We start from the raw sequence: 27,208 nt of genomic DNA, 5'->3' as shown, positions 1-27,208 counted from the left end.
TAAAGTCTTTTACCCCTTAATCAGTGATCTTGTCAGAGTAGAGGTTTGGAATTTCTGAGATTTTGTCCTCATCAGGGAGTGACCTTTTAGAGGACTTGATCTGACTTAAGGTCTCAAACATGCAGGACCTCAATTCCTTATGAAGGATTTTTTGCAGGGCGTCATTGTCTATGTTAGGAGTAGGGGCAGAAGCCTTGTCTGAGTCAGAGTCAGACAAGGTATATAGGAAATGTTAACTTGTAAAAAGTGGTAAAGGCCTTTAATGAAAGATAATTAGGGAGGATTTCCCTTAATATTAGTGACAAGATTTATAGATGAAGGAATGTCAAGAAAATAATTCCTCTCCTATAATAATTAATTTTTTTATAGAATGTTGAAAAGGCCATTTAAATGAGGATTTCCTGCTAAACCACCCTTTTTTTTTTTGTCCTCATTCACGCACTTGGTATCTGAATAATAGTGCGTAGAGATAAGTGTACTGTCACAGATAAACTGGTATAGGCATTGGATGTTACGAGGTGGTTCGCCCATCAGTACTTTGATATACTCCCGCAGCACCACATCAAGATAACCATCAGGGTAGTATGCTGCAGTCAAATACCCAATCCTGTATCGAATCGCCCTATTGGGTATACAAACGTAAAAGAGAGAGATTGCCAAACAGCGCAATCATTGGACTTTGAGGAAGAACAAAAAAAAACCCCGGTTACATACTCAACTATGGCCAGTGTAGTAAAGACAAAAAGTTTCTCTTATCTGGATTGCCTGATCTTAGTAGGTCCAATTTTGATGTTTGTAGCACTAAAATGTGCCAGTCCTGCAGGGAGGGGGGTAACGGGTCTTTCCACCTCTTACAAATTTCCCTTCTGGCTAACAAGATTCCAAAAAAGATTAAGTTCTTTGCTGAACCCTGAAATTCTGGTGCAACCCCAAAAATTATAAGAGCGGGGCATAGCCGGACTTGGGAACCTAAGGCGGTAGTGAGTGTAAGACAGACCGCATTCCAAAAAGAAAGTATCAAAGGGCAATCATAAAACATGTGTAGATCAGGAGCCGCCACCAGACCACATTTAGGGCATGCCACTGCTGAGTTGTTTGGAAACTTTGAGAGCCTCTCGGACGAATAATATGCCCTATGTAGGGTAAAAAGGTGGTTTCGGCGTAACCAAGATGGTTTCACTATATTCCACAGGATCTTAAAGGACTCAAACCACAGGTTCTACACATTTTGATTCGTAATGTGTGTGGCCCACAATGTGTCGGGCAGATGAAACTCACTATCAACCTCATCCAGTAGTAGGTTGTCCCAGAATGAAACCTCTTTCTTTGTAGGAGGCCTATCTATTAAGAGGGAGACCATGTTGCTATTACCCCCTAACAGAAATCTGCCCTTAGCAGGAACCTGTGAGTGTGACCAGCTTTGTATTTGCAGGTATTTAAACCTGGAGAGCCCTGGCCCTATCCTAGAGAATAACACCTCCCATGGGAGTAAGCTACCCTCCACAAAGAGGTCCCCCCACTCCTCCAATCCTGCCTCTCTTAGAGGTGCTGCGAGACCATCCAGAAGCCAACTCGGGGACCCAGGTGAGTTCCAGAGTGGAGATCTACCAGAGAATTAATCAAGTTTTATGGAGCGCCTGAGTTTCACCCATGTTTTAGATATATCTCGCAATACCTTCAATTTTATTTTCTTAAAAAACTTGGGGTCGCCAAACTTGAACAAAAATGCATGCTCAGCTATTTGTTCCCCTCTAAGCAGTGCTGTAAACATATACCCACAGGCAGAGTTAATGGGTGATTTTAGCAACATCCTGGCATGAGAGAATTGAAAAGCCCACGCATAAAGCTGGATATCAGGGGCCGCCAAACCACCCTTTTCCCTACGGCGCCTTAGTTTCTTCCAAGCTATTCTAGGGATGTGGTCATTCCAAATAAAAGAACTTATGTCACTTTGAAGTTTGGCTATCATAGAGGGTTAAAAAAAAGAGGGATGGTATTAAACAAAAAAGAAACTTTAGGGAGAATAGACATTTTAATTAAGTTGGCTCTGCCCAATAAAGATAAAGGAAGCGAAGACCATGATTTCATCAATCTACGACACTCCTTAGCAATGAACGACAAATTTGATGGAACTATTTAGTTTATATAGTTATATATATTTAGGCCCAGGTAACGTAAAACATAACTCAACTGAGCCCCTGCCACAGGCTCAGGGTCATTCCAGACCATGATGTCAGTCTTTGAGGCATTGATTTCATACCCAGACACGTTATCATAATCCTGGGCCAAAGCAATTGTAGCTGGAAAAGCCGAGCGGAGTTCAGAGGTGAAAACAAGGACATCATCCGCATATAGGGATACCTTCTTCTCCCATCCCTCGAAGTTAAAGGGCTTGATGTTACAGTCGTCACATAGCCGCTGAGCGAATGGCTCAATATATAAGTCGAATAGGAGGGGAGAGAGAGGGCAACCCTGGCGGGTGCCCCGCGTGATGTTAAATGGGTTAGTTAATTCACCATTGACTAATAAAGAGGCAGATGGATTTTGATACAAATGTCCCACTGCATGCCTAAATTTTTCGCCGATGTTACATTTTCCCAAGACTTCCGATAGGTATATCCAGTTAACCCTATCAAAAGCCTTGGTGGCGTCTAGGGTGAGAACAGCCAGTGGAAGAGATTTTACAGAAGCCATATCAATTGCTCCTATGAGGTCATAAGTCAACTAATAGAGCTGGCGTCCCTTTACAAACCCCTTTTGGTCTCAGTGCAGGATACTTGAAGCAACTGCCCCCGACCTATTTCCTAACACTGACGCAAAAATTTTGTAATCAGAGTTCAAGATAGAGATTGGTCTATATGACCCACTACAAGTTGCCGGTTTTCCTGGTTTCAGTATCAATGTTATTGAGGCACTGTTCCAAGAAATGGGAGGGAGCATTCCATCTTGGAGGATATCATTAAACAACTCGGTCAGGAAAGGGAGGATTGTTGAATTCAAAACCTTATAAATTTCTGACGGCAAGCCGTCTGGGCCGGATGCCCTTCCCTTTTTACGATTAATAATTGCCAATTTAACTTCTTCCTGGGAGATTGGATCATCCAAAACAGCACGTTGTTCTAATGAGAGTGCAGGAAGAGAGACTCCCATCAGCCAATCTTCAACTTGTAGTGTAGCTCCTATTTTCCCAATAGGCTCTGCGCATTGGAATAGTACCTACAGCAGTAAAGGCCTAGGCCAGACGTTAACTAGGTCTACTACTGTCGATACTAGACTTAATTTTTGGGTTTGCCAGCTAAGCTCAGAGTTCGCTAGAAACTTTCTCGAATGTTCAAGGAAGGAATTAACTCCCCTGATTAGACAAGAAGGGATTTAGTTTCTGACAACCATAGAACATGACAACTTTGCTCTCCCCTAATCAAGAGTCAATCTCGAGAGTCGTGTGAGCACAAGGCAATTATTTTACTCAGTCAGTACGTGCATTCTTAGTCTCATCAGAATGTAGAGAAAAGGAAGAGACGGGCGTGTTCAATAAAAAGGTGTTATTTATTGATCAGTCTCTTTTCTCATACATGAGAAATGGATCGATATTATTGCAATACTTATAGTTAAGTAAAGTGCATACATTAAAAGCAATAGTATAAAATAATACTGTAAAAACATTGATATGGTTTCTGAGCCATATGATGTTTAAAATGATTAAAATATATTTACATACACATATACATTTGACTAAACGTACTCAACTGGTGTTTCTAAATACGCCTACCCCGTGTACCTGACCTAAGTCTAATGCGTGGGCGGGAATAGAAAGTTACAGTTTAAGTTAAGTTTGTTTTTGCCAAGTGAATAACTAAAGAATTCTCTGTGAGGGGTTATTCAGTTCTGTACCTGGAATTTAGGATGAATGAGGAATGGTATCTCTTTCTCTGCTCTCGATATTCCAGGCTGCCTGCGAGGGCTGCCCGAAAGCGCCGGTGCTGGGTCTCTCGGCTTAAGATAGCAGCGCGTCTCTCAGCGCGTCAGGAAGGCGGGGCTGCGCCAGCGGGGTCTGCTTCTGCTCTCGGCTTCGGCAAGTATGGCTGCTCCGTCTTGTCACCACGCGTGTGTTTGCATAGGGCAAGATCGGCAATATTTATACCTTAAAGGTGCCGAGATTGACGTAAGGATGGACATAGATACGTCAATAAAGATGTCATACGACTTGCTCGTTAGCACATTCTTTACTAAAGTTCTCTGTGAAATCAAAACAATGGCCGCACGGATTATCCAGGTTGTCATAGGTTTGATTTGTTATGAGAACGTCGTATGCCTTATCAGGGGCTGGAGGAATGTCGCTTGTCTAATTAGATCTCAAGCGTTATGACCTAATCAGATAACACGTTCCTGTGCCGTAGTGTGACTGCGTCAGATAACGGTATCTGCATCATGGGGGTTTTCTTGCCTCATGGGCTGACTGTTAGTTAACTTGATAGTTAGTTTAACCAGAATAGGGTCAGGAATAGGGGGACTGATTCAGAACCTATAGAAATACACGACAAACTTGTTTGATTTCGATATTTTTGTCCTCACGGTATATTTCACTAAAAAATTCCCGGAGGACCCCCCTCATTTCTTCATCAGTAGAGTATGTTATACCATTGGAGACAATTGAATAGATATTATTTCTGACCTGCTCAGTCTTTGTTTTCCAGGCTAGTAACTTTCCAGCCCCCTCACCATACTCAAAATGAGCAAATTTACTTGCCTCCCATCTCTCTAGAACCTGAGCGTTCAGAACTGAGCCCAATTCCCCTTTTAGAGTAACTACTTTATTTTGCCACTCCTGTACTTGGTCGTAGGGGCATCCGGGTGCATGGCTATTTCTGTCTGCACTCTGACCATTTCCATATCTAAGGAAGTCACAGCTTCTCTATGGATCTTATTCTTATGTATAGCTTTATTTATTATAAGGCCCCTTAAGAAGGCCTTGAGTGAATCCCATACACTCCCGGGGGAAGCTGTTCCAATATTATCCTCCAGGTAATACTCCACCTCCACATTAAGGGCATTGATAATATCCAACGAGGAGAGCAATGAACGATCAAATGACCAGTTTCTCATACGACTTTTAGGAAACCCCTCCAGTTCTAAATAGATAGCCGCGTGATCTGATAAATGAAAAGAAAAGGGAGGTGAGAGACTGATGTCACCAAATTAACCAAAGATTGACTAATCAAAATAAAATCAATTCTTGACTGGTGGTAGTATCTATAATTGCGAAAAGTAACACCTCTTTGTTGTCCATGCAGTGATCTCCAAATATCGTTGTACCCTAGTTGCTTCATACTATCCTGCAGAAAAGACCTGGTTTTAGATAGAGGCCTGGCTCTGTTAGAAGGGGACTTATCCAATAGGGGATCTAAGACTATGTCAAAATCTCTTGCAAGAATAACCGGCTCAGGGAATGAATAAAGGTGGGAAAAAAGGGTCTTCAAAACTGACGGGTCGTCCTGATTTGGACCATAGTATCCTATAATAATGATTGGGGACCCTGCTATGATCACCGATGCAATAACCCATCTTCCACCAGGATCAACCAGTTTAGACACCAACCTAGCTTTTATGGATTTTTTTAAAATTATTGCCACACCTCTAATATATACAGATTGCGATGTCATCATACATAGATCGATCCACCTATTCTTTTTAGCCAACAAATCCATTTCAGGTTCATCAAGATGAGTTTCCTGGAGTACTATAATCTGTGCATCAGCGTCTCGAAGGTACTGCATTATGTTATCTTTCCTGGGATTAATACGCAGTCCATTAGTGTACCAGGAAAGAATGGCTAATTTACTCATTACAACGGGAAAACCACACCAAGACTTTTACCATCAAGAGCAACATAGTAGTATCTATAGCAACACAACAGGGTTCATCAGTTACATACCATCAGGGTAAGAAAAAACAGACAGCACCCACAAACTCAAAACAAGATCAGAGCGAAAATGAGAAAGTTTTTTAAATTTTTTCCCTGACTGGCCCCCCTACCCCCCCCCCCTGTGCCCCAAGCTACCCTTCCACCCCCCCTGGGGAACCCTTGCTCTATCTATCTGGAGCAACCAGAAGATAGCGCCCCATCCTGGGTCCCCACCCTACCCGTGAACGTGTAAAGCCAAGACATTAAACCTAGACTTTATGCCTTATAGCTATACTGAAAATGATAGTTTATGTTCAACTCTCTTTTATTTTTTTATTTTTTTCTATGTGTGTATTTGTATATGTGCTTATGTGTGTTTCCTTTTTTTTTTCAAGTTTAAACTAGCATTATCTTCAGGACCATATCAGATTGCAGAAAGGATTTTCTGTCTGGACTCACATACCATATTAAATACCTAGCTCTCTTTAACCTGATGCTCCTTTATCTTTGCCCATGGTTAGTAATAGCTCATCCGCAGCCTGAACTGATCTTATATTATGCATGCTGTTTTTATACATTACCCTCAGTGTTGCTGGGAAAACTAGTTGAGCAACTGCCCCGTAGTTTCTAAAAGCCTCAAGCCTCCTCCCAAACTCCCACTGCTTGTCAAGTGTGACCCTTGACAAGTCAGATCGAATCTGGAAATTAAATCCCTTACCACTCACAGATTTCTGCTTTAGGGCCAGATTGAGAATGGTCTCCTTAAGTGAATAAGTGTGGAAATTGACCAATACTTTTCGAGGTTTAGTCCTTTGGGGGGTCTTCTTGAAAGGCTCTCTATGGATACGTTGGATGTCTAGAGCTAATTCTTCAACAGACTGATCCAAACGTAACACATCTTTCAACAATGAGATGACAAATTGTTTGAAATCTGAGCCTTCCTTGTCCTCCCAAATATTTAAGATACGAAGATTGTTTCGTCGGGCATTGTTCTCGAGAGTCTCCATCCTCTCTGCCATCGCTTGATCTTCTTTCCTAAGCATTGTGATGTCCACTTTTGCTTGATCTAAATGTATGGACAAACCCATTACCCTGTCCTCTATTGACTCTGTTCTTAAGGTAAGATCGCTTAGCTTCTTGTCCAGAGACTCACAAAAACATCTAATATCAGCCTGGTTGGCTGCAGAGGTCTCAAACCCTTTTTTATATCAGCAGATATAGAAGCGAACATACCCTGTATGGAAGTCTGCAGGGAAGTGGTCATAGTTGCATTATCACAGTTAGCTGATAAAGCACTAACACTAGAAGAAGGAGCCAGTGCACTGGCTTGTGTGCTATCTTGTGTGCTACACCCTTGCGTTGGAGCATCTGAGGGACCAGCAACCAAAAATGGAGGAGCCAACAGAAATGGCGGGGCCAGTGGTGGAGCCAAAACCAAGGCTAGGGGTGGGGGATAACCGGATGTACCAGAAGGACCCAAAGTTTTCAACACAGGGACCAAACTCTCAGGATCTTCAGTGGGGGTAAGATTGTCTACGCTCTCCTCCCCTCTAGGACACCGGAGTAAATTGTGCCATTAGGGTCACTTTTCAAATTTGAGGTGCGGGGACCTCCTTCAATGAATGACATGCTATGACCTCCCAACTGATTTGAGGGGCTAGGACCTCCCAAGGTGCTCTGAGTATAAGGCCCGGAATAATTACATTTTTTTGCTTTTTTACCCTGGTTAATAACTGGGGGGTTGAGACAAGTTGGCCCTTCAGGGAGCTCGTCTTGAAAGGGGAGGGGTCTTTTAGAGGACATACCCTCCTTAAATGTATCTAAAATAAAAGATCTCATTTCCTTTTGATTTTTACGACGTGGTCCTGAGGGAACCACTCAGAACTTCTTGGGTGTTTCGGATTTAATGGGGAAAACATTTCTTCCCCTAAGGGGTCAAGGATAATTTCCTTAGAGGATGATGGGAGTTCCTCTTATGGATTGCAAAATTCTTGATCTTCTTCATCAAGATCAGGGACATACTCATCAGGTGTGTCTGAGGATTCTGTATCATTAGATTCGTTTTCTCCCATATTGTAAAAAGCATTATGATATTTTGTGCCGCTAGGGACACCCAGATGTTTTGTGCCGCTAAGGACACCCAGATAAGTTGTGCCGCTAAGGACACCCAGATAAGTTGTGCCTCTAGGGACACCTTAGGAGTTTGAGGTGTGAGGACCTCCATTAGAAGTTGAGGTGCTAAGACCTCCCTGAATTGATAAGGTGATTGGACCTACTATATTGCTCTTATCAATGTTTTTACTTTTCTAAAGTCTTTTACCCCTTAATCAGTGATCTTGTCAGAGTAGAGGTTTGGAATTTCTGAGATTTTGTCCTCATCAGGGAGTGACCTTTTAGAGGACATGATCTGACTTAAGGTCTCAAACATGCAGGACCTCAATTCCTTATGAATGATTTTTTGCAGGGCGTCATTGTCTATGTTAGGAGTAGGGGCAGAAGCCTTGTCTGAGTCAGAGTCAGACATGGTATATAGGAAATGTTAACTTGTAAAAAGTGGTAAAGGCCTTTAATGAAAGATAATTAGGGAGGATTTCCCTTAATATTAGTGACAAGATTTATAGATGAAGGAATGTCAAGAAAATAATTCCTCTCCTATAATAATTAATTTTTTTATAGAATGTTGAAAGGCCATTTAAATGAGGATTTCCTGCTAAACCACCCTTTTTTTAATGAATAAGTTTGTAAAACAATAACATCTTGCGGATGAATTCTGAAATAATAAAAGGTAGCGATGCAGAGTCGCGTTTAAGTGCGCAGCCTGGATCGTTAGAAAGAGGTGAAAAACGGGAGATAAACAAAGACATTAGGTAAGCTCATTATGGCATGAGGAAGTAGAACAAGGATGAAATTTAAGAATAATCGTTTACACAAAAACAAAATATTACGGTTCGGTTAAACATCTAAAAATCTTTAAATATATTCAAACATTAGAAATAGTACTTAAGCTGAAAGAAAAGGCAGGTTAATCTGGTCAGTCACGCAATGATGGACTAAGGAAGGGGGTGTAGGGAGATCTCCGTAAATTGGAGATTGGTATAGAGGCAGTAGGAAGGGGGGGTGGGGTTCAGCCACACACTAGTGAACTTCAAAATAGAGATAAAAATGAATATTGGTAATGAAGGAAAATGAACTTATCTGCTTGGAGCCACATTTAAAAGAGGCAGATTGTTGATGGCTCATGCTTTTCATGTTTTGCTATTGTTTTTTTCTGGAACCTTTTAATATTGTGATGTAAGCGGACTGCATTAAAGGAATAATGCATAATGTAGCCTCCGTTCTTGTAATGAAATTGCTTTAATTCCATGAGTCATTGAGCCAAGATATATCGATACACTCATGACAAGAATGAATACATTCTAAAAACAAACCAGTTCTACTTATTTGTAATTGAGCCAAGATATATCAATCCACGCATGACAAGAATAAATACATGCTAAAACAATACAGTACTATTTATTTGCCACTAGGGGCTAGATGTAGGTAACTCTAATTTACCGACTCATAAATACAGAATTTTACAGATTCGGTATTTATGAATCGGTAAATTAGAAGGAGGGAGATGTAGGTAATTCTTTATTTTGAATTACCGAATATGTAACATTCTGTATTTACCGATTCGGTAAATACCGAATCAGTATTGCCCATTGATTCCTATGGGCCTTGAAGCCCATAGGAATCAATGGGCAATACTGATTCGGTATTTACCGAATCGGTAAATACCGAATCCTGCAAGGGTGCAGGGGGTGTCACTTTGACACCCTCTAGTACCCCAAGTACAGGTTTGTGTAACATGTGGCACACAGACATGCCCTAAGGGCATGTCTGTGTGTCACATTGCACAGGTGTGCATGCACAGATGTGCATGCACACCTGAATTCGGTATTTTACCACCCAATAGGATTGGGTGGTAAAATACAGACTCTTAAGGGCCTGTGGCACTCTTAGGAGTGTCAGCTACATATGGATTTACCGAATCGGTAAATATACCGATTCGGTATTTTACCGATTCTGTAAATTTACCGATTTGGTAAATTTACAGAATTGGTAAAATATAGGCCCCCTACATCAGAAAACCCTAATACCCCAATACCGGTCGAATTCAGCCGTTACCGACCGGTATTGGTGCTCCTACATCTGGCCCTAGATGTCTAGCCCATACAAAGTAGAGAAACCTCAGATTAATTCAGCCCCTTATTAACTATATCTAGTAAATGTATCCATTTGCAGTTGCGTAAATTGAGAATGGATGTCAAGTCCCCTCGTCTGGGGTTATGAATCACTTTTTCCAAAGCCCACCATCGTAGACTGCCAGCAGTGTGTTGCATACGATTGCAATGTTCAACTAAGGGTGCACCCTGTGTCTTGCAGCAAATCCTTGAGCAATGTTGAAGGATTCTGACCTTCAGTTTTTGCCTGGTTTGACCCACATAGCGCATTTTGCAAGGGGATGTTATTACATAGATGACGTCTGCCGAATTGCAATTCATATGATGTTTGAGTGATTATGTATGATTGGAGTACGTAAACTCTTTTTTCTCCAGAGTGAGTTCACAAGCCTTGCATCGTCCACATTTGAAGTGACCTATTAGAGGTAGTAGTAACAGCTGGGCCCTAAGGTCGGGGTTGGTTGTGTCTTTAAATATGAACTAGCCACAAAATCCCATATATTCTGTCCCCTTTTAAAAGCAGAGTGGTTTCTCATCGGTGTCAATCTTCTCCGAGATAAGAACCCAACATTGATTAATGATCATTTTAATCTCATTACTTCTATTGTTAAATGTGATTACACATACTACTCAGTTGTCAGCTTCACTCTGATTGTTATTGACTTCATGTAAAGTTCTCTGTGGCAATACCATGCTCTTTTTCTAGTACTTTTCAGTAAGCCCTTTGGGGTACTCTCATTCTGTCATGATGTGATCTGTTTCTATGAAAAAATTTGCCCTATGTGCACAGTTTGTACAGAGTCTCAGAAACTGACTATAGGGTAAGTTGTCTCTCAGGTTCCTTGGGTGATGGCTGGAATACCTGAGCAATGTGTTGCTTTCCATCGGTTTCCTGAAAAGTGTAGTGTATAATGTGTCATCCAAAAGCTTGTACACAAACCAACAAATTAGTGTCGCCTTGACTGTGTGTCATGGTGAATTGTATGTCCAAGGATCTATCGTTCAACCATGCAAAGAATTCCTGCAATTAAGGCTCCTCCCCACTCCAGTTCATCAGAACATCATCAATGTACCTTTTCCAAAAAGGAATTTTATTAAGAAAGGGATTATCAGCATTCTATATATGCGTCTCCTCATATGAATCCATAAAAAGATTAGTTATGTCTGGAGCAAATCCGGCTCCCAAAGCCATTCTCTTTGTCTGGAAACCATACTCATTCTTGAACACAAAAACGTTTTGTGTCATGGCAATTTTGTCATGGACATTTTGAGCAACCCCACTATGAATTTAGTGGGGACCCAATTGGGTCCATCTCTTATATTGAGGACCTTCCGGACCACTTCCAGCACCTCTTCTTGTGGAATACTAGTATATAGGGAAGCTACATCCAGTGTCACTAACAGTTTTCTATCTCTGTCAAAGGGCTGGTTCTCAACTTGCTTGATGACCTCCATTGTGTCTCGAAAATATGATCTTGTCTTTATCACCCATGGCTGTAAAGACAACTACTGTTTATATATTTGCAGAGGGGTTCTAGGAAAGACCCACAGCCTGAAACTATTGCCTTCCTGATGGTTTCTCCTTGTTTTTATGTACCTTGGGTAAGGTGTACAAGGTTGGAATATGGGGATCCCTCTTATTTAAGAAGCCAAATTCCAATTCACGGAGATAACCCTCTTTCACTCCTTCTGATATTAGTTGATGTATGAGTTTAGCAACTTCTTCGGTGGGGTCACCTTGAATCTTTTTGTATTCATCAACTACCTGCAACTGCGTCATGATCTCTGTGCTAAAGTCTTCAGTGCCCTGAATTACATTTGTTCCACCCTTGTCATCAGGTTTGGTCACTATATCATTGTTTCTTTTAAGAGATTTTAGGCTAAGTCTCTCTTCCTTGCAAATATTGAGCTTGTGTGCTTGATGTATTTTTTTTCATCAAAGAGTTTCATTACTTCTGTCAAGACTACTTGCTAAAATGCCAGTATCTTACTGGACATCAGGTGGGCAGAAGGGATGAAAGTGGAAAGTGTTCTAAACCTGCAGCTAACACCCTCCTATCTTTGTTGAGATTTGGGTTCTTATATCAATCAATCACAGAACTTGCTTGTAAAGCGTACTACTTACCCGTGAGGGTCTCAAGGCTGCTGCTACTGCCCGAAGAGCCAGGTCTTGAGGAGCTTCCTGAAGGTGAGCAGGTCCTGGGTCTGCCGCAAGTGGGTGGGAAGGGTGTTCCAGGTCTTGGCAGCGAGGAAGGAGAAGGATCTGCCTCCGGAGGTGGTACGCTGGATTCGTGGGACGTCGGCGAGGGCGAGGCTGGCGGAGCGGAGCTGTCGGGCGGGGAGTAGAGGTTGAGTCTGTTGTTCAGGTAGGCTGGTCCGGAGTTGTGGAGTGCTTTGTGGGGATGGGTGAGGAGCTTGAAGGTGATCCTTTTGTTGATAGGGAGCCAGTGAAGATCTCTGAGGTGGGGGGTGATGTGGTTGCGTCGGGGGAGGTTGAGGATCAGACGGGCCGAGGCGTTCTGGATGCATTGTAGTCACTGTAGGTGTTTTGTCGGGATCCCCGCGTAGAGTGCATTGCCGTAGTCCAGCCGGCTGCTGACGAGGGCTAGGGTCACCGTTCTTCTGGTTTCGATCGGGATCCAGTCGTAGATCCTGCAAAGCATGCAGAGTGTGTTGTAGCAGGAGGAGGAGACGGCGCTGACCTGCTTGGTCATGGAGAGGGAGGAGTCGAGGATGACTCCCAAGTTGCGTGCGCGGTCCGTGGGTGTCGGTGCTGTTCCTAGCGTTGTCGGCCACCAGGAGTCGTCCCAGGCAGATGGGATGGGGTCGAGGATGAGGACTTCCGTCTTGTCTGAGTTCAGCTTCAGAAGGCTGCTCCTCATCCACTCGGCGACGGCCTTCATTCCCTCATGGAGGTTGGTTTTGGCACTGTGTGGGTCCTTGGTGAGGGAGAGGATGAGCTGGGTGTCGTCGGCGTAGGAGATGATGTTCAGGTCATGTTGGCGGGCCACTTGAGCGAGGGGGGTCATGTAGATGTTGAACAGCGTTGGGCTGAGGGATGAGCCCTGGGGTACGCCGCGGATGAGGTTGGTAGCTTTGGAACGGTGGGGTGGGATCCGGACCCTCTGGGTTCTGTCGGAGAGGAAGGAGGTTGTCCAGTCTAGGGCTTTTTCCCAGATTCCGGCTTCTTGGAGGCGTGTTCTTAGTGTGCGGTGGCATACCGTGTCGAAGGCAGCTGACAGGTCCAGGAGGATGAGGGCTGAGGTTTCGCCGTTGTCTAGTTGGCTTCGGATGTCGTCTGTGGCGTCAATGAGGGCTGTCTCAGTGCTGTGGTTCCATCTGAATCCGAATTGCGACGGGTCTAGGATGTTGTTGTCCTCGAGGTGGCGGGTCAGCTGTATGTTGTGCGATTTTCTCAATGACCTTCGCCGAGAAGGGGAGCAGGGAGATGAGGCGGAAGTTCTTGAGGTCGTTGGGGTCCGCCTTGGGCTTCTTGAGGAGGTCGTTGATTTTGGCGTGCTTCCAGCTTTCTGGGAATGTCGCTGAGTCGAAGTAGATGTAGATGACCTTTCGTAGTTGGGGTGCGATGGTGGCGTCTGCTTTGTTGAACATGTGGTGTGGGCAGGGGTCTGCTGGTGATCCCGAGTGGATGGAGTTCATGATCTTTTGTGTCTTGCCTTAGTTGACGTGGGCCCAGGATGTCAGCTGGTTGGTGCTGGTGGTGTTTGGGGTTGGATCAGTCGTAGCTGGGGCTTTTGCGTTGAAGCTGTCATGGATGTCTATAATCTTGCGGTGGAAGAAAGTGGCCAGAGAGTCGCACAGTTCTTGTCGTTGGTGTTGGCGCTGGGGTTGGAGAGTTCCTTGACGATGCTGAAGAGCTCTTTGCAATCGTGTATGTTGTTGTCCAGTCAGGCTTTGAAGGAGGATCTCTTGGTTGTTCGGATGAGTTGTTGGTGTCTGCGAATGGCGTCCTAGTGGGCAGCGTGGTTGTCTGACCTGCGGTCTTGAAGCCATTTTTTCTCTAGCATCCGGCATGTGTGTTTGGAGGTCTGGAGTTCTTCGGTGAACCAGGCGGCTTTCTTGCTGGAGTGGTTGATGGAGGGCTTCTTTAGCGGGGCGAGAGTGTTGGCGCAGTCTTCAATCCACTGTCTGAGGTTTCGGGCGGCGGTGTCGGGTTCAGTGGGGTCGGTTGGAGGGTCCAGTGTGAGGGCGGAGGTCAGTTGGTTCTCTGTGATTTTGCCCCAGTAGCCGCGAGGTAGCTGTTGAGTGTGGTGGTGTGTGGTTGCCTTCTTGAATGTGAAGTGGATGCAGTGGTGGTCGGTCCAGTGGAGTTCGGTGGTATGGTTGAAGGTGACGTGGGTGCTTGTGGAGAAGATGGGGTAGAGTGTGTGGCCGGCTGCGTGGGTGGGTTCGGTGACGAGTTGTTGGAGGCCGAGGTTGGCGAGGTTGTCGATCAAGGTGGCCGAGTTGGTGTCGTTGTTGTTTTCAAGGTGGTAGTTCAGGTCCCCGAGGAGGATGTAGTCCATGGAGGTGAGTGCGTGAGTGCGTGGGTGCTGGTGAGGTCGGCGATGGAGTCGCTGAACAGGGCCCGGGGTCCGGGAGGTCTGTAGACGAGTGTTCCTCTGAGAGTGGTGTTGGGGTCGGTGTGGATCCGGAAGTGGAGGTGTTCGGCGGAGTTTAGAGAGTCGTCTGCGAGGGTGTGGACCTGGAGTGTGGCCTTGTGGACAATGGCTATTCCTCCTCCGATTCTTTTTGCGTGATCCCTGCGGGTGATCTTGTAGCCGTCCGGGATGGCTATGGTGATGTCTGGTGCCGAGGATTCGTTCCACCAGGTCTCGGTCAGGAATGCAACGTCTGGGGCCGTTGTTTTGAGTAGGTCCCAAAGCTCGATGGTGTGTTTGCGTGCGGAGCGGGTGTTAAGGAGTATGCAGCGGAGGTGGTTGGGTCCGGTCCTTGGAGGCTTGGTGGTTCTGTCACAGGAGAAGTTGCAGGTGTGACAGGCGAAGGGTCCTTGGGTGCGTTTCGGGGCGGCCTGGAAGCAACGGCGGCCCGGCCGGTGTTGAGAGTGAGGAGGCTGTTGGCGCTGTATCGTAGTCTGGTGTTGCGGGGGGTTCTGGTGCTGGGCGCGGTCCAGGCGCAGACGAAGCTTGCCTTTGGCGCGCCTTCGGCACGTCCGCTGCACTTCCGCACGGCGTCCTCCATAAGAGGCGAAGTGGGAGGGAGGAGCAGCTGGGAGGCGGGAGCGGGACAGCCACTGGGCGTCGGGGGATGGGGACGGGACGGGACACAGAAGGCAGAGGGGGCGGGGCCGCAAGGGAGCAGCGGCGGGAAGCGGGGAGCGGGGGCTACAAAGGGCAATGGGCACTAAGGGCGCCTACAGAAACAGCTGTCTATAATACAATACAAATAAAATAAAATACAATACAATGACAGACGAGAAAAGGCACAAGCAGTCACCAGGCCACGGGGGCACACAGGACCACAGGAGCACACCGGCTGCGATCTCTTGGCAGCGGCAGCAGGGGGCAGGATTCACCGGCGCACAGGGGGAGCCGTGCGGCGTGGGGGGCGACCTGACCTGCAAGCAGGGTCAAGGGTCACCTTTCTGAAGAATTGATAACTTTGGTGTTAAAGCAGCTGGGAGGTGCAGTAGGCACAAAGGAAAGCCCTTTCACTAAAACTATTTGTTCTGCAGGGTTTAATCTGTGCTTTTCAAGTTGATGATGGGGTTGTTTAAATATGTGGTCTGATCCATCAGAGGACCATCACCAATCTGTGAAACCCCAACTAGTATTTATGCTCTAAAATTATCTTCACCCACAGATAAACCCTCAGGGATCACAATCAGTATATCTGTCTCCTAGTTTGGATCTCTCTGTGTGTTTACTGGGGGTAGAATCTCACTGCTTCCATCCCCTGCCTCGACCCCTGTTCGACCTATGATTCTGGCCTCTGTTGTTGTTGCATCCCTGATCCGGTCCACCTACCTAGTGAGATAGCCATCTTATGTCCCCTAAAAAAAGGTCCAGAGGATAATTCTTGATAGTTCTGACCCTGGTTATACTGGTGGCCAGTTGCACTGGTACCAGGGGGAAACAGCGTTTACAATGCAGCCATTACATTGTGGTGCTTTTACAATGCGGTTGTTGCAATGCCTGTGTTGTCAGTACGCTATATCTTTACATCGCAAGTCATTGTATCAACTTGCTGTAGTGGGGGCTCTAAACTACGGAATAGTATAATTTACTCTCCCAACACCTTCACTACTGTTGCACACGCTCGAGTTGGGATAGTAAATTACACTACTTCTAAGTCTAGCGCACCCCCTACAGCAAGTCGATCCAATGACTTGCGATGTAAAGTTACTGCGTTCTAACAATGCGGTCGTTGTAACGACCGCGTTGTAATAGAACGCAATGTAATAGCATGCGTAGTAACATGCTATATTCGTACCAGGCTGCACATGATCACTAACTGGACCACTCGAATACAATGATTTAGAGAATGTTTTGTAGCCATGTAGGTGTTGGAACTAAGGGGGTGCAATTTACTATTCCCACTTCAATCTCAACAATTTAGGGAAGCTTTTGGACACTAAAGGCACAACATTTATTATTCCCACTCCAAACTAAGCCATTTAGTGGAAGGTGTTGAACACTAAAGGGGTGAAATTCACTACTCCCACTCCAATGTATGCCATTTAGGGGAAGTTGGTGGACACTAAAGGAGTAACATTTTTTATACCCACTCCAATTTAACCCAATTTTTGCACGGTGTTGGACATTGAAGAGGTGACATTGTCTGTTCCCACTCCTATTTAAGCAATTTGAGAAAGATGTTGGACAGTAAAAGGGTGATATTTTCCCTCCAATATAAGGAAAGGTGCTAGTTACTTAACAGGTGATATTTCCACTCCAATCTACACCATTTTGGAAAAGGTGTGGAAACTAAAAGTGTGACATTTATTATGCCAACTCCAATCTAAACCATTTTGGGGAAAGTGTAGGATGCTGGGATCCTGGTTTCTAGGCCCTCTTACATCCTCTGTGCTGTGGGGTTTCTGCTAGGGCTCATTTCACCATGCCCTCATGGCTTCTATGTGCTCATATCCCTGTTGACTCTGTGGGGGTATGTGGTATTACTTTTGAAATCTGCCAAGGCCCGTAGGCCATTTTATAATGTTAATATGTTGTTCAAGATATCTCCTAGGTCCCGCAGGCCACTCGGTCAGTTGTTAAAACATTTGTATTGTGTATGTATATTGCCCCGGGCCCACAGTGGCAGTTTTGACCAGTCTATGTACAGAAAATCATGCATTTAAATGGAGACATGTGTTTCTCTGGGGGACTGGCCTTGAGCACCAAATTTAGCCGCAGGCCGACCACAATCTTGTGAGATGGAGCGTACGTGCAAAGCGGCCATCTTTAGTTCTGAACAGATATTTATACTGCACCCAAACCACTAGGCAGTGCTTGGCCTACTTACCTCCTGGAGAACCTGTTCTCTCCTCTTCTGTTACTGCTGATCTGAATGACTCCCAGCCAGCTTTAGGAACATCACCCTTCCAGCCCAACGACTTACCTGTGTTTCCTGTGACCCTGACTTTAACAGTGCGTCCAGAGATCCTCCACTTCTCGAAATTTGGATACCTGTAAAGAGACAAGAATATGGTTGAGTACTAAAGTCAAGTTGGTTTTTGCCACATTTAGACATTGGTTTCTGATGCATTGCGCTTTGTGGACATGTAGCGTACAAACTTCTGTGCATGGTTATCTTTGAAGGACATCAAAAGTGACCCTGAAAGTGCATCAAGAGACTATGCATTATATTCATGTTTCTTCCTACTGTGGCACTAAAGCAGAGACTTTGAGTATGTAATTCAAGTATGCAGCAAAATCATTGTGTGAAGTGGTATCTCCAAATATTCCGAAGAAGTGCAGGACACTCTTTGATTTGTTTAATTTCTATGCAGCAATATGCTGCGCCATTGTAAGTGATGTTAATGACTATCTAAAAAAAATGGCTGGCATGTTCAACTGCTACAAACTTACTTTGTACTTTTGTTCTAATTGTCATCTGCAGTACAACTCACCACCACACTATCTGGATGGTGTTGTCAGGAACAGAAGAGTCATTTAAGCAGACTCTCAAGGAGCCAGTGGCTGACCCCAGGGATGCAAGTCTGTAGTTTCTTATTTTGTCCCAACCTCTCTTCCCTTCTGGGGCGGTGTTTCATTGAAGGTTTCAGCTCCTTGATCAGGCACCACCCTAGGAGATATAGGTGGTCCAGCATCGTCTCCGTGGATAGGATCAGGTGATTGGCGTGACATTGTATACTGAAGGTTTAACTTTTACTATTCCCACTACAATTTAAGTTATTTCAGGAAAGTTGTTGGACACCATTCCCACTCCAATCTAAACCATTTAGGGGAAGATGTTGGACACTAAAAGGGTGATATTTTCTATTTCCATTCCAATCTAATCCATTTTGAGGAAGATATTGGATACTAAATGGGTGACGGTGACTAATTACACTCAAATCTAAACTATTTTGTGGAAGATGTTGGAGACTAAAGGAGTGACATTTACTGTTCCCATTCCAATCTAAGCAGTTGAGGGGAAGGTGTTGGAAAGTTAAAGGGTGACATTTACTATTCCCACTCAAATCTAAGCCATTTTGGATAAGGAATCGGACTCTAAAATGAATACATTCACTATTCCCACACCAATGAAAGTCCCAATCCAATCTAAGCCTTTTTGGACAAGGTAGTTCACATTAAAGGGGTAACATTTAATATTCCCAGTCTATTCTAAGCCATTGAGGGAAAGGCATTGGACACTAAAGGCACAACAATTAGTATTGCCAATTCACTCTAAGCCATTTAGTGAAAGATGTTGGACACTAAAGGGGTGAAATTCGCTATTCCAACTTTAATGTAAGCCATTTAGGGGAAGGTGCTGGACACTAAGGGCCTTATTATGACTACAGCGGTCCATCGGACCACCGTAGCCACGGCCGTCCAACCACCTCATTAGGACTTGGGTGGTCAGACTGCCTTGGCACCTCTGCAAACGCCAGGGATCAGAGATGCCTGGCGGTGTAGCTGCAGTCTTTTGACCACAAGAGGCTTGGTGGGGCTGCTGCAGCTCGACAAGAATATTACGAGTTTCCTCTAGGCCACGGTTTTTTACGACAGTGAGCCCGCCATGAAAAGTGTGATGCAGAGGAAACAAAGGGGGCCCTACAAGGACCTCTGCTGCCTCAGTGCTTGGGGGAGCATGCAGACATGCAGGTACATGCAGTCCATGCCCTGCAGGAACCTGCAGTGACGCTCCCATTGCAGTGCCAGTACGGCTCTCCTATCAGCCTTTAAACAGTCACTACTGTGGGCCAGCCGCCGGAGGGCTGCCTGACCTGGATTCCAGTCAGAATCCGGCAGGTGGTCTAATTATCGCTTTAGCAGTGCAGGAGAAGGGCGCTGGTGGCCCAACCCACTCCCACACCACCAAAGTCATAAAGCAGAGATATTTAATATTCCTACCCCACTCTAACCTGTTTCGTGGAATGTGTTGGCCACTAAAGGAGTGACATTTACTCTCCACACCCCAATGTAAGCAATTTAGGGGATGATGTTGGTCGCTGAAAGGGAGAAATTTACAATTTCTCCTCCAGTCTAAGCCATTTTGGGGAAGATGTTAGATACTAAACGGGTGAAATTTAGTATTTCCACTCCAATCTAAGCCATTTTGTGGAAGGTATGGACACTAAAGGGATGACATTTTCGTCGTCCACTCCCATCAAAGCCAATTCGGGGAAGGTGTTGAACACTAAAGAATGTACATTTACTGTTCCCACTCCAATCTACGTTATTTCGGGAAAGATGTAGGGCACTAAAGAGGTGACATTCACTAATCTCACTCCAACCTAAACTGTTTATGAGAATGTATTGGACACTAAAGGGTGACATTCACTATTCCCACTCCAATCGAAGTCCCAGTACAATATAAGCCTTTCTGGGCAAGGCTTTAGACACTAAATGGGTGGCATTTACTATTCGCAGTCCAATCTAAGCCATTTCGGGAAGGTTTTGAACACTAAAGGCACAACATTTACTATTCTCATTCCAATTTAGGCCATTCAGTGGAAGGTTTTGGACATTAAAGGGGTGACATTCCCTGTTCTACTCAAATGTAAGCCATTTGGGGAAAGGTGGTGGACAATAACGGGGTGGCATTTACTATTCCCACCCCAATCTAACCCATTTTGTGGAAGGGGATGGACACTAAAGGGATGACATTTATTATTTCCACCCCAATATAAGCCATTTAGTAGAAGACGTTGGACACTAAAGCAGTAACATTTACTATTTCCACTAAATGTAATATAACGTTTTAACATAATTAACTGTAAAAATAATAACATATAAATAAAATATTTTAAAATGATATATTTTAAAATAAATTATTATTTGATTACATAAAACCAACTAAATAAAAATAATTTGAAAACACTAAACAACATACATTAAAAATGTGAAATTGAGAAAATTGAGAATTTACTTCATTTTCATAGTTACTAAAAACCATTGCAATGCAAAAGTGTCAATTAAAATCATAGGAATGTGATACAATATAAAAGTGCACATTTGTAGTTTCCCAAAGCATTAAAAAACTTTAAATACGTTGGATTACTAACAAAAATAAAAGACACTTTGGTGCTAGTGCAGTTTGTTGCCAGTGCAGGCAATGCAGTCAGTGCAGAGTACGATTCCGAATCAGCCAATGCAATCAATACCAGAAGGTACTGCACCGAGTTTCTATGCTCCTAACCACAATAAGAGTTTCCCATCTCTACCTTAGCTAAAACAGCCTCTGTTCTTTGGTTGGATGAACTATGCTAGGATCACCAGTGTGTGAAGTTGCCGGCAGTTTTCGGTGGCTAGGCCTGCGTAGAGTGGTTTCTAATAGGCCTGTTCTGAATCCCAGGTGAGGCTGGATCATGTAGTGGTATTTTTTGTTCGCCTAATGCAAGAAATCTTACTAGTCTGCAATTTAGTTGTGGTGCTCCTGGAACGAAGCATGCCAGAACTGCTTGCCTCTTGAATGCATTCCTCCAACATTGAAAGGGATTTTTAGCAACTGTTTCCTTTCCCGCCACATCTCCTTGCAGGTGCTAGTAGGTGGATGATATCTCCTAGGCCGTTTTCGCACAGGCAGCAAGAAGTTGGGGTTGACACCCTCAGCCACGGTGGGAGGTTCTGAGTATGCAAGCATGCAAAGGCGAAACTTTAAGAATGTTATTTTCCGTGATTTTGGATATCCGAAATCAAAGTATTTTTGAGGGGCTAAGATTTTATAGTTATTCAAGGTCATTCAGGCGTGGTATCTGGCCGAAAAGGTGGCTTAATACTCCACCAATGAGAGTTGTTTTAGGGATTTCCAGACCAGAATCATAAAGGCTAAGTGATAGATCTGTGTATTCCAGAGGGCATAGAGCCCACTGCTTGCCAGAGCCTCTTGCAAGTAGCCTCTTGCAGGGGACTTCTCTCTCTGATGGAGGTCTTGCCATGAGAGCTGGTTTAAAGTGTTTGGGGCCGATAGTCTGATCTTATTCCAGCAGATGATGTATGCGCTGTATCTGTCCCATGATTGCTTCAATATGCCAAACTCCAGCCTAAGTTGCACTGGTGAGGTGTAATTTGGGAGGTGGAACATGGTTCTATATGCTTTGACTGCAGTTCTATCCAGTAGCTTGGCGTCTCTAACTCTTATTATTTCTCTGCCATAAGCTATTGTTGGTAGAATTTTTGCCTGTGCTACTTTCGGGAGGGACTATATTCCGCAGTATCCAACCAGACACACAATTTAATCAATTAAATGTTCACAGCATTTTCACGAGCAACCAACAATAAAAGTGTGATACAGTCCTGTATCCAGTACAAGAGAACACAACAAACATACAAATAGACATTAGGATTTTCAGGCAAAAGAAAGAGGGAGCTTTGGGTCAATACAAAACAAGCTATCCATAATAGTTATCACACCACACCACACGGCCACCGACGCTGGTTCTGGAGGCATCATCCCCCGAATCTAATTATACCGCATTACCGGAAGGAAATTCCCGCGGTACTCGGCAGTGTGGAATCTTCCACACTGCACACACACCACGCCCTGAGGCTCCCTCAGAGCCTAGGACTCGATTCTGCCGTGTTGGTTCATCTATCAACTTATACGTAATTGGACCTTTTGAAATCCCTTCTTCCAAGGCAGCTTTCTAATATTCAGGCATCTAATTTAAACAGTCCTGATGATTATCCCACTATTCGTCTAAAGGGATCGAAACATCCTCGACCTACGGAATAGTGTCACACAGCCAACCATTGTGTTATATTGGTGTGATAACTAATATGGATAGCTTGTTTTGTATTGACATTGACCCAAAGCTCCCTCTTTCTTTTGCCTGAAAATCCTAATGTCTATTTGTATGTTTGTTTTGTTCTCTTGTACTGGATGCAGGACTGTATCCCACTTTTATTGTTGGTTGCTCTTGAAAATGCTGTAAAAATGTAATTGATTAAATTGTGTGTCCGGCTGGATACTGCGGAATATAGTACTTATTACAGACTATATTTATTTAAATGCTCTAAATGATTCTTTAAGGACCAGTGTTTTTGTTTAAGATTAACACCCAAGGTCCTTAACTACATTTTGGGTTCCCTTTTATTCCCCTATCTCACTTTCAGGAAGGGGCTTAGGTTTGGACATGTTAGTTTTGACATTAGATGTTTCAAAGTTAATGCTAGCACCAGCCCTTTTCATTTGATCTCATCTTGTTGTCGTATGAAGGATCCTTCTTTATCTATGTCGACGCCTAGATACTTATATTCCACAGCTGGTTTGATTTGTGTGCCGCCAAGATACCAGGATCTTGCTCGTTTCCTCCTGTTGTTAATAGACATTGTCCTTGTTTTCTTGAGATTGATTATCAAGTTGTTTTCTCTGGCATAGCCCTGCACTTTGTTGAGAAGATGTTGCATGCTGATTGCTGTATGGCTAAGCAGAATTACATCCTTCACATACAGGAGGTTGGACAAAGTTGTTCCCTCCAGCCAGGGTGCATGGGAGTTACGGGAGTTGAATGACTGTGGTTGAACTGCCATAAATAGATTAAATAAGGTAGGCGACAGCACACAGCCGTTTCAGGCCTTTGGTTGTTGTTACTTTTCTCGAGAGGTAAGTCCCTGCTCCCAGTTTCACCTGTACCCAGGTGTCTGTATGGAGGAGTATTAACATTTTTAAGAGGGCTTGTAGGATGCCGCAATGTGCTAGCTTCCCCACTATCTTACCCAAGCAACGTTATTGAAGGCGGCGCTGAAGTCAATAAAACAAAGGTGCAGCTTCATTTTCTTGGACATTGCTGCATCAATAAGCAGACAGAATGTCATGATATCGGTTGATGTACCTGTTTTTTTGCGGAAACCTGTCTGGTTTATTGGTATAATATCACTGTCATCAGCCCAGATTGTGAGTTCCTTCAACATGGTTCCCGTGAAACATTTGGCCTCGTTGTCAATCAATGCCACCAGTCGGTAAATACCAGGCATGGCCTTATTGCCGATTTTATGGACCAGGACAATCGTGGAGCCTTTCCATGAGTCAGAGATTCTGCCCAGTGATCTCACTTCTGAGAAGAATTGTTGAAGTATTCTTGCCCACTCTGGTATCCTCTGTTTGAAAAGGGCCGGGGGGTACCATTTGGGCCGGGGCCCCTTCCTTTCTTCCTTTTGCGATCTGCTGCTTAATTGGGAGCAACTCAGCAGCATTATCTCCTCCTCTGGCAATTGATCTATATTAGAAGATGCTTGTAAGACTCCCTCCTTTTCTGGAGTGCCTTCCGAGCGATCTCCAAGTGAGGCCCTGTTTTAGGAGATTAATGAAGAACCCGCAATTTGATGATTGAAGTGATCATTTCAGAAACAAGCCCAGGTTTTCTCTAGTATGTGGGAAGAAGTGCCTCCATGCTGTGGACACATAATTATGTTTATCATTTTCCAAAAACGGGCGCCTTCGTTGTGGTTTATGTTATGGAGGACCTTTGCCCAAATATCCTCTTTGTGATTTCTATTGATGCCCCATTTCAGTTGCTTTAGCTTTATTCTCTGATGTCGCAAAGCAGAAAGGAGTCTTGTGTTCCCTGGGTCATGTCGCAGGGATCCCATTGAGCCGTTTATGGATCTTTTTAGGCCCTTTTTTTGGACCCTCTGTGCTTTTGTTAAGCTTTTTTCCATGCTTTGTAGCAAGGGGACAGATCGTTTCGTTTGCGAGGCATGCAGGTCTGTAAATGTGGCTGTACAGCGTTCTCAGTTTGATCTATAACTCCAATATTGTCTGCCGTAAATTTGATTCTCTTGTAATTTGACGTGTAACTGGGGCCCCAGAGTGGTGCTTGCTGAATGCAAGGAGGTATGCTTGCAGCTATGGAGATTTCTTGTGGACGATGATCACTGTACATGTTGTCTCCCATTCTGAAGCCGAGTATGAAGGGAAACAGCGAGAGACTGGTGAACGTGTAGTCCAGTATCGAACAGGTTGATCTGGAACAGTGGCTCGCTACAGAGAGGGAGTCACCTCGGTACTCTAGAAGGTGTCTGTTGTTTTTTGTTGTTCTTTCCATAGGTTGAGCCACATTGAGTTGGTATGTTACAATTTGAGGATTGGAGGCTGTCTTCCTTGCCCTCTGACGTGCCCAAAAGATTTTGATTTAATTCCCCTGACAGAATGAGGTTGGGGGTTTCAACATTACTTATGTAAGTTGTTAGTTGGCCGATTAGCTTGGCAGAGTCAATTGCTTTATGTTTGGGGTGGATATATGCATTAACAGTCACTACATCGTCTTGTGCTCCTGGCGGAGAGAGAGTGTATTTAACTGCTACAGTGACCTCTGTGGCAAGGCCGACTATTGCTGTTGATGTTATGGTAGTTGAAGATATTTAAGTTGCCATCCCTCCTGAGGATTGTCGAGATTTCCCGCGCTTTGTGGCTGGAGTGGTGAATCATATGAACCCTTTCAAATGTAGTGGTTCTATGAGCCATGTTTCCTGGAGCAAGAATATGTTGAACGTGTTAAGGTATTGCAGGACTACCTGGCCTGAGATTTTTGTTGCCAAGCCATTGACGTTCCATGAACAGAGGCAGACCACTGTTTTTTCCCTCCGGAGCTTCCATTTGATTGTCTCTCTAGTCATTGGCTTTCTGTAGAGGTGGTTATGGTTCTTGTAATCAGCTCAAGATTCAGATGACTGCTTTGGGGAGCTATAGCTGCCCGGGAGAAGGTATGCAGGGTGCCCTGAGTGCGAGTCCTTTGTTATTTAGATTAGCCCAATGCCTCTCTCAATCAATCAATCAATCATTTGTAAAGTGCACTACATACCTGCGAGGGTCTCAAGGCGCTGGGGGGGGGGGCGCTACTGAACGAACAGCCAGGTCTTGAGTATCCTCTTGAAGGTCAGCAGGTCTTGGGTCTGTCGTAGGCTCAGTTGGAGGGTGTTCCATGTCTTGGTGGCGAGGTGGGAGAAGGATCTCCCACCTGTGGTTGTTCTATGGATGCGTGGATGGTGGCGAGTGAGAGGTCAGCGGAGCGTAGCTGGTGGTTGGGAATGTAGAAGGAGAGCCAGTGCAGGTTTCTCATGTGGGGGGTGATGTGGTCGTGGTATGTCGAGGATCAGTCGTGCTGAGGCGTTTTGGATGCGTTGTAGTCATTTGATGAGCTTGATCGGGGATCCTGTGTAGAGGGCGTTTCCGTAGTTGAGTCTGCTGCTGACAAGAGCCTGGGTGACTGTCTTTCGTGTATCTGTCGGGATCCACATGGAGCATGTGGAGGGTGTTGAAGCAGAAGGAGGAGACGGCGTTGACTTGCTTGGTCATTGAGTGCGTTGAGTTGAGGATGATTCCCAGATTGCGTGCGTGGTCGGTGGGTGTCAGGTCTGCCCCCAGTGCCGGCGTCCACCAGGAGTCGTCCCAGGCGTGGAGGCATGCTCGTAGTGTGCGGTGGCCGACGGTGTCGAAGGCGGCAGAGAGGTCTAGGAGGATGAGTGCTGAGCACAGAGATAGGGGCCTTGGGTGGCTTTTGCCTCCAGACCTTGGGCTGGGGATTAGAAGAGGCGATGGATACATTAATGTTTTGGTGAGGAGTAACAATGATGCCCCAGGCTTTGCAGGCATAGTACTCATCTAATACTCTTTGTGAAATTGCGTTTGTTTTCCACATTCCCCTGGTTGTCTCAGGAAAAAAGACTGACTTTCTTTTTCTGCTGATGGCGTTGCTTGGCGTATGTCTTTATAGTGAGTGATACTTTATGGTCTGTCTTAATTGGTTGACTGATAGTGCTAAAAGCCCCCTTTCTTAGCTGGGTAGCTGATTCCTCACGCTTGATGTTCTGATTGATTGGGTTGGTATTCTCCCCTCTTTCTTGCCCGGGCTCTAAGATCGGACCCCCGGAGGGGGAGCGAGAGGAGGTGGAGGATGCATTCCTAAAATCCTTAAGCACAATGGAAAGCACTGATAGGAGGGTTGGTAATTTGTCCACTAGCTGATGGCAGCCAACAACTAAGATGCGCCTCTGATTGTGCTCTTCTTATAAGGCCATTGAGATCCCCCAATTTTTTATCAATTCCAGCCTTGAACAAGGCCAGAGTGTTTACTAGAGTCGAGGATGATCCCAGGTTGCGTGCGTGGTTGGTGGGTGTCGGGGCTGCCCCCAGTGCCTTCGGCCACCAGGAGTCGTCCCAGGCTGAAGGGTTTGAGGCGAGAATAAGGACCTCTGTCTTGTCCGAGTTCAGCTTCAGATGGCTGGTCTTCATCCAGTCGGCGACGGCCTTCATTCCTTCGTGGAGGTTGGCTTTGGCGGTGATGGGGTCCTTGGCGAGGGAGAGGATCAGCTGATTGTCGTCGGAGTAGGAGATTATGTTGAGGTAGTGCTGTCGGGCTACGTGTGCGAGCGGGGCCATGTAAATGTTGAACAGCGTCGGGTTCAGGGAGGATCCCTGGGGTATGCCGCAGATGATCTCGGAGGCTTTG

Source organism: Lissotriton helveticus, chromosome 7 (assembly GCF_964261635.1).
Source record: "Lissotriton helveticus chromosome 7, aLisHel1.1, whole genome shotgun sequence".
Lineage (NCBI taxonomy): Eukaryota > Metazoa > Chordata > Amphibia > Caudata > Salamandridae > Lissotriton > Lissotriton helveticus.
Note: the sequence above shows the minus strand (reverse complement) of the source record.